Raw genomic sequence first — 8,336 nt, 5'->3', positions numbered from 1 at the left:
CTATGATTGGCTTGTTATTTTTCCTTCCACTGTTATTAGTTGTTAAATAATCTAGTGTATTAATTGTTATAAATCAAATAGTTTCTTTTCTCTGAATTTGTTGAGCAATTAATCTATCGCTGGGTTATAGAAATTAACATGGTATCAAATCTTTAACCTCTGAATACGAAGCCAATTTTTGTATCACAAATTTCTTCAGTATTCAATTTTCAATTTCTTCAAGGAATCTCTAAGGCAAAGTTGATCTAGGAGGATGGAGTGAAGCTCGAGGGGTTCGCTGATGCAGATTGGGCAGGTTGAACAGTTGACAGAAAGAGAATGTCAAGGTGTTGTTTCAGCTTGGGATCATGAGTTCTCTTGGTATAGCAGGAAACAAAACTTAGTTGTACTAAGTTTTGTAGTGGCTGAGAATATGGCAGCCAATATGGCTACATGTGATGATATTTGGCTTCAGAAACTTCTAGTTGGACTCTTTGATGAAGAGCTAGATCCATCAGTCAAGTTACAATACATTTCTACGGATGAGTAGATAGTAGACATCTTGATGAAGGCTTTGATGAAAAGTAAGTTTGTATTCTTCATGGATAAGCTAGGTGTTGTGCAAAACACCTTCTTCACTAAGAGAGAGTGTTGAGTTTTTTGTAGTTCGGAAGGTGTTGATTGTAGAAGTTTCTTAAGTGCAACTCATGTTGGATGTTCAGCAAGAGGATATTTTATATTATGTAATTACAATGTTTCTTAGAGTTGTGAGGTTATTACTAATAATGGTTTTATTTTTGGATAGCTTGAGTTATGTGAGACAAGTTTCCTTTCTCTCACTTCATGTAAGGAAAGTTCAAGTTTGCATCATGCAAGGAATGTTTCTCTTAGGTTGTGTTGTGTGAAGAAAGTTTTTATTCCCTTGCATAATTAATGTTTCATCAAGAAGGCTATATATGTAAGATCGTTGTAGAAACTAGGATGAGATTCTTGAAGGAATGTTTTCTCTTAAAGTTTAATAGAAGATTCAACATTTGTAGGTTTTCCCTGCATTGGGGTTTCCTAGGTATATCGGTGTTATCTATGTTTCTTTTGAATTTTCTTTCGTTGTTCATTTAGTTAAATAATCTAGAGTATTAATTGTTACAAATCAGATAATTTATTTTCTGTGATATTTGATGAGCAATTAATCAATTGCTAGGTTATAGAAATTAATAGAAAATAAGTTGCAACATTTTTAAGATCCAACTAAAACAACTGTGTTGGAAATATTCAGCCTATATTCATATATAGTCTACAAGAACCAAGAAACTACGTCCAAGTAGCCACCATAGGTTTCATTGGCATCGAGGTTTTCAATGAATCTGCCTTATGCAATCCTTGCAACTAAAAGCCATCACCAAGATTTTTCTTCAACACATACATGAAAATAACGATGGGCATTGCAGAACACTCCAACCCCTTAACCATTTGAAGGTTCTTGAAACCAATTGACAAATGCGAGCAATAAAGGTTCAGAAGTTAAAGAATTTGGAGCATGTGAGCAATGAGGAGCTTAAGGAGTTAAAGAAAATTGTTTATCAAGTATTGGAGCAATTGAGCATATGAAAATTTAGTATTGGAGTAATTAAGCATATGAAGGTTTGAATTTTGACATTTTGGAGTGGCAAGATATATGATTTGAATTTTGGTAGCAATTCATTAAAGGTTAGGGTTTCTCAACTTTTCAGCGCTTTAAATCTTTTGAGGTTAGGATTGTTAGATTTCGGAGCACTTTGAATCTTTTTCACGTTAGAATTTTTTTTATTTATTTATTTTCTTTTCAATCCTTGAGATGATACCTCTTTGGCATTCTATCGAAAAGTTCACTTGCATTGTCTCTGTTTACACATGTGAATTCAATATGCATTAATGCATGTCAATACTTGCTAGAAAAATGTCCTATTCAAGTAGAAGCACGAAGGATGCTAGCAAGGTTGCAACATTTGACCTTACGGTTGTCGATTGCATTTATTTGAAAATTACTTAAGCCTTTTCAACAAACCTATTTGTGAACACCTCTGCGATTATTGCACCGTGAGATGATATCTCTTTGAGGCATTTGTTTAAAATAGTTCGCATGCCTTATGTATGCTTCCACATTTTGCATTATCGTGCCTCCTTTCTGCTTCTAGTTTCTAGCATATCATGTTCAACAGTTTCTTTGTAATTGATCTGCGATAATAGCATATGATGAGACAAAATCTCAATGAGGCATTTTATCAACCTATTTAGATGTAAAGTCTATGATTACATATTATGCTTGTGTCTATGAGATCATTGTGACTACAATATTCAAAAAAATCTCTCCTCTTAGTCCCATAGTTGCACACCCTTTTAAACAGATCCATTTTGTGCAATTTGTGTAATCATTGCATTCCATAAGAGGCCTTCTCTTTGTGGTATACTATCAAAGAATTCATGTGTAATTTTTGCATACATTTCTACCGAAGCATTTCCAAATAGAATGTCTGACAAACATTCCCCTTCAATCACGTTTTTGATGAATGTCCCTTCGCTAATACGATCTAGACATCTGATGTATTGCATATAATTATATTGCAAGCCTATTTTTCAAATTGTTTCATTTAGCATCATCGATAATCCCCACAAGAAAATTGGTGCCTTTCGCCTTCATTTGCTCACCCAAATTTTCTAATTTTGCAAAGATTCGTATAAGAACATGTTGAGTTTTCTGTAGTTTGAAAGGTTTTGATTATGGAAGTTGCTTAAGTGCAACTCGTGTTGGATATTTAGCAAGAGGATATTTTCTATTATGTAATTAGAATGTTTCTTAGAGTTGTGAGGTTATTACAAAGAATGGTTTTATGTGTGGATAGTTTAAGTTATGTCAGGCAAGTTTCCTTTCTCTCACTTCATGTAAGGAAAGTTCCAATTTGCATCATGCAAGGAATGTTTCTCTTAGGTTGTGTTGTGTGAGGAAAGTTTCTATTCTCTTGCATAATTGATGTTTCATCAAGAAGGCTATATATAGGAAACTTCTAGTATGAGATTCTAGAAAGATTCTTGAAGGAAAGCTTTCTCTTGAAGTTGAATAGAAGATTCAACATTTGCAGGTTTTTCCCCGCATTGGGGATTCCTTGGTATATTTGTCTTATATGCGATTGGCTTCTTATTTTTGCTTCTACTGTTATTAGCTGTTAAATAATCTGGTGTATTATTTTTTATAAATCAGATAGTTTCTTTTCTATGAATTTATTGAGAAATTAATCTGGTGCTGGGTTATAGAAATTAACATGGTATCAGAGCTTTAAACTCTAAATATGAAGCCAAGTTTTGTATCACCGATTTCTTCAGTATTCAATTTTCAATTCCTTCAAAGAATCTTTGAGGCACAGTTGATTTAGTAGGATGGAGTGAAGCTCGAGGGGCTCACCGATGCAGATTGGGCAGGCAATACAGCTAACAGAAAGAGCATGTCAGGGTGTTGTTTCACCTAGGGATCAAGAGTTGTCTCTTGGTATAGCAGGAAACATAATTCGGTTGTAATAAGTTCAGCAAAAGCTAAGAATATGCTAGCCAATATGGCTACCTGTGATGATATCTGGCTTTGGAAACTTCTAGTTGGGCTCTTTGTTCAAGAGCTAGATCCATTAGTCAAGTTAGAATACACTCCTACGGATGAGCAAATAGCAGACATCTTGATGAAGGCTTTTATGAAGGGTACTTGTTTGTATTCTTCAGGAATAAGCTGGGTATTTTACAGAACACCTTCCTCACTAAGAGGGAGTGTTGAGTTTTTTGTAGTTCAAAAGGTGTTGATTGTGCAAGTTTCTTAAGTGCAACTCATGTTGGATGTTCAGCAAGAGGATATTTTATATTCTGTAATTACAATGTTTTTTAGAGTTGTGAGGTTATTACTAATAATGGTTTTATGTGTGGATAGTTTGAGTTGTGTGAGACGAGTTTCCTTTCTCTCACTTCATGTAAGGAAATTTCTTGTTTGCATCATACAAGGAATGTTTCTCTTAGGTTGTGTTGTGTGAGGAAAGTTTCTATTCTCTTGCATAATTGATGTTTCCTCAAGAAGGATATATATATGTAAGATTGTTGTAGAAACTAGGATGAGATTCTTGACAGAATATTTTTTATTGAAGCTAAATAGAAGATTCAACATTTGCAAGTTTTTCCCCGCATTGGAGTTTCCTGGGTATATCGGTGTTATCTATGTTTCTTTTGAATTTTATTTCATTGTTCATTTAGTTAAATAATACAAAGTATTAATTGTTACAAATCAGATAGTTTATTTTCTGTGATATTTGTTGAGCAATTAATCAGTTGGTGGGTTATAGAAATTAACACAGCATAAGTTGTAGCATTTTTAAGATCCAACTAAAATAATAGTGTTGGAAATATTCAGCCTATATTCATATATAATCTACAGGAGCCAAGAAAACATGTCGAAGAAGCCACCACAGGTTTCATTGGCATCGAGGTTTCCAACGAATCTACTTTATCCAATCCTTGCAACTAAAAACCATCATCAAGATTTTTCTTCAACACATACATGAAAATAATGATGGGGATTGTAGAAAACTCCAACCCCTTAACCATTTGAAGGTTCTTTAAAAATGGTTACAAAGTTCTTGAAACCAATTAACAAATGCAAGCAATAAAGGTCCATAAGTTAAAGAATTTGGAGCATGTGAGCAATGAGAAGCTTAAGGAGTTAAAGAAAATTGTTTATCAAGTATTGGAGCAATTGAGCATACAAAAATTTAGTATTGGAGTAATTAAGCATATGAAGATTTGAATTTTGACTTTTTGGAGTGGCAAGATATATGATTTAAATTTTGGGAGCAATTTGTTAAAGGTTACGATTGCTCAACTTTTCAGCGCTTTAAATCTTTTGAGGTTAGGATTGTTAAATTTTGGAGCACTTTGAATCTTTTTCACGTTAGAATTTTTTTCTTTTCAATTCTTGAGATGATACCTCTTTGGCATTCTAACGAAAAGTTCACTTGCGTTGTCTCTGTTTACACATTTGAATTCAATATGCGTTAATGCATGTCAATACCTACTAGAAAAATGTCCTATTGAAGTAAAAGCATGAAGGACGCTAGCAAGTTGCAGCATTTGACCTTATGCCTATCGATTGCATTTATTTTAAACTTACTAAATCCTTTTCAACAAATCTATTTGTGAACACCCCTGAGATTATTGCACTGTGAGATGATATCTCTTTAAGGCATTCATTTAAAACAGTTTGCATGCCTTATGTATGCTTCCACATTTTACATTATCGTGCTTCCTTTTTGCTTCCAATTTTGAGCATATCATGTTCAATAGTGAAAGGAAATACAAGAGCAAGGAAAGAAAAATAAAATCCAAGAAAGTTTTATTGATGAAGTAAATGTTACCATGAGAAAAGCAAAAAACCTTGGAGCATCACCCAAATGTGAAGAAGAGAGGCACAAGAACTTTTGAAAGGGGAAAAGCAAAGAAAAACCCCTTGTGATATTATGAATGAGGCAATGCCTAAAATGAGAGAGAGAGAGGGAGCAAGAAGCTCTTTACAATATTGTCATTAAGAAGAAATGAGAGAGGAGACATCTCTTAAATAGAGATGAGGAGAGGAGTTACAAAGTAACTCCCAAATCTATGAATGCCACCATTCATAAAATGTGTGTGCCATGTGTCCACATCCTCTTATGGAGGAAATCTAATATTCCTTAATAAAGGAAAATAAAAGAAATGACTTGTCCTCACACATGTACTAGAGGACAAATTACATGTAGGAATTCCAAAGGAATATCCTAAACTAAATACAAATAAACCTAAGCTAAGTAAAGATTAAATATTCTAACAAATAGTTTCTTTGTAATTGATCCGAAATAATAGCATATGATGAGACAAAATCTCATCGAGGCATTTTATCAAACTATTTAGATGTAAAGTCTATGATTTGACATTATTCTTGTGTCTATGAGGTCATTGTGACTACAATATTCAACAAAATCTATCATCTATTATTCCCATAACTGCATGCCCTTTTCAACGGATCCATTTTGTGCAATTCACTTAATCATTCGATTGCATAAGAGGACTTCTCTTTGTGGTATACTATAAAATAATTCACATGTAACATTTGCATACATTTCTATCAGAGCATTTCCAACTAGACTGACTGACAAACATTCCCTTCAATCATGTTTTTATGAATTTCCCTTCACCAATACGATCTAGAGATCTAATGTATTGGACATTATTATGTTGCAAGCCTATTTTTCAGATTGTTTCATTTAGCATTGTCTGTAATCCCCACAACAAAATTCGTCCCTTTTTTCTTCATTTACTCACCCAAGTTTTCCAATTTTGCAAAGATTCTTATAAGAACATGTTGAGTTTTGTGTATTCTGAAAGGTGTTGATTGTGGAAGTTGATTAAGTGCAACTCGCGTTGGATGTTCAACAAAAGGATATTTTATATTCTGTAGTAAGAATGTTTCTTAGAGTTGTGAGGTTATTACCAAGAATGGTTTTATGTGTGGATAGGTTGAGTTATGTAAGGTGAGTTTCCTTTCTCTCACTTCATGAAGGAAAGTCTAGTTTGCATCGTGCAAGCAAAGTTTCTCTTAGGTTGTATTGTGCGAGGAAAGTTTCTACTCTCTTGCATAATTGATGTTTCATCAAGAAGGCTCTATATGTAAGAAAGCTATATATAGGAAACTTCTAGTATGAGATTCTTTTGAGATTCTTGAAGGAAAGTTTTCTCTTGAAAATGAATAGAAGATTTAATATTTGTAGGTTTTTCCCCGCATTGGGGTTTCCTGGGTATATTCGTGTTATCTATGATTGGATTGTTATTTTTGCTTCCACTGTTATTAGTTGTTCAATAATCTAGTGTATTAATTATTATAAATTAAATAGTTTCTTTTCTTTGAATTTATTGAGCAATTAATCTGTTGCTAGGTTATAGAAATTAACATGGTGTCAGATCTTTAAACTCTGAATATGACACCAAGTTTTGTATTACAGATTTCTTCATTATTAATTTTTCAATTCCTTCAAGGAATATCTGAGGTGCAGTTAAATTAGCAAGATGGAGTGAAGCGTGAGGCGTTTGCCGATGTAGATTGGGCAGGTAGTAGAGCTAACAGAAAGAGCATGTCAGTATGTTGTTTTAGCTTTGGATCAGGAGTTCTCTCTTGGTATAGTAGGAAATAGAAGTTAGTTCTACTAAGTTTTGCAAAGGCTGAGAATATGGTAGCTAATATGGCTACATGTGATGATATTTGGCTTCAGAAACTTCTAGTTGGGCTCTTTGATCAAGAGCTAGATCCATCAGTCAAGTTAGAATACATTTCTATGGATGAGTAGATAGAAGACATCTTTGTGAAGGCTTTGATGAAGAGTAAGTTTGTATTCTTCAGGGATAAGTTGGGTTTTTTGCAAAACACCTTCATTAGTAAGAGGGAGTGTTGATTTTTTTGTAGTTCGGAAGGTGTTGATTTTGGAAGTTGCTTAAGTGCAACTCGTGTTGGATGTTCAACAAGAGGATATTTTCTATTTTCTAATTAGAATGTTTCTTAGAGTTCTGAGGTTATTATCAAGAATGGTTTTATGTGTGGATATTTTGAGTTATGTAAGGTGATTTTCCTTTCTATCACTTCATGTAAGGAAAGTTCCATTTTTCATCATGCAAGGAATGTTTCTCTTGGGTTGTGTTGTGTGAGGAAAGTTTAGATTCTCTTGCATAATTGATGTTTCATCAAGAAAGATATATATTTAAGATCATTGTAGCAACTAGGATGAGATTATTGAAGGAATGTTTTCTCTTGAAGCTCAATAGAAGATTCGATATTTGCAAGTTTTTCCCCACATTGGGGTTTCCTGGGTATATCGTTGTTATTTGTATTTATTTTGAATTTTCTTTCATGTTCCTTTTGTTTAATAATCTAGAGTATTAATTGTTACAAATCAGATAGTTTATTTTCTGTGATATTTGTTGAGCAATTAATCAGTTGCTGGGTTATAGAAATTAACAGAACATAAGTTGCAACATTTTTAAGATCCAACTAAAACAATAGTATTGGAAATATTCAGCCTATATTCACATATGGTCTACAGTAACCAAGAAAACACATCCAAGCAGCCACCACAAGTTTTATTGGCATCGAGGTTTTCAATGAATCTTCTTTATGAAATCCTTGCAACTAAAAGTCATCACCAAGATTTTTCTTCAACACATACATGAAAATAATGATGTGCATTGTAAAACACTCCAACCCCTTAACCATTTGAAGGTTCTTGAAAAACAGTTAGAAAGTTCTTGAAACCAATTTACAAATGTGAGCA

Source organism: Cryptomeria japonica, chromosome 7, assembly GCF_030272615.1.
Source record: "Cryptomeria japonica chromosome 7, Sugi_1.0, whole genome shotgun sequence".
Taxonomy (NCBI): Eukaryota; Viridiplantae; Streptophyta; class Pinopsida; order Cupressales; family Cupressaceae; genus Cryptomeria; species Cryptomeria japonica.
This window is presented reverse-complemented; position numbering follows the sequence as displayed.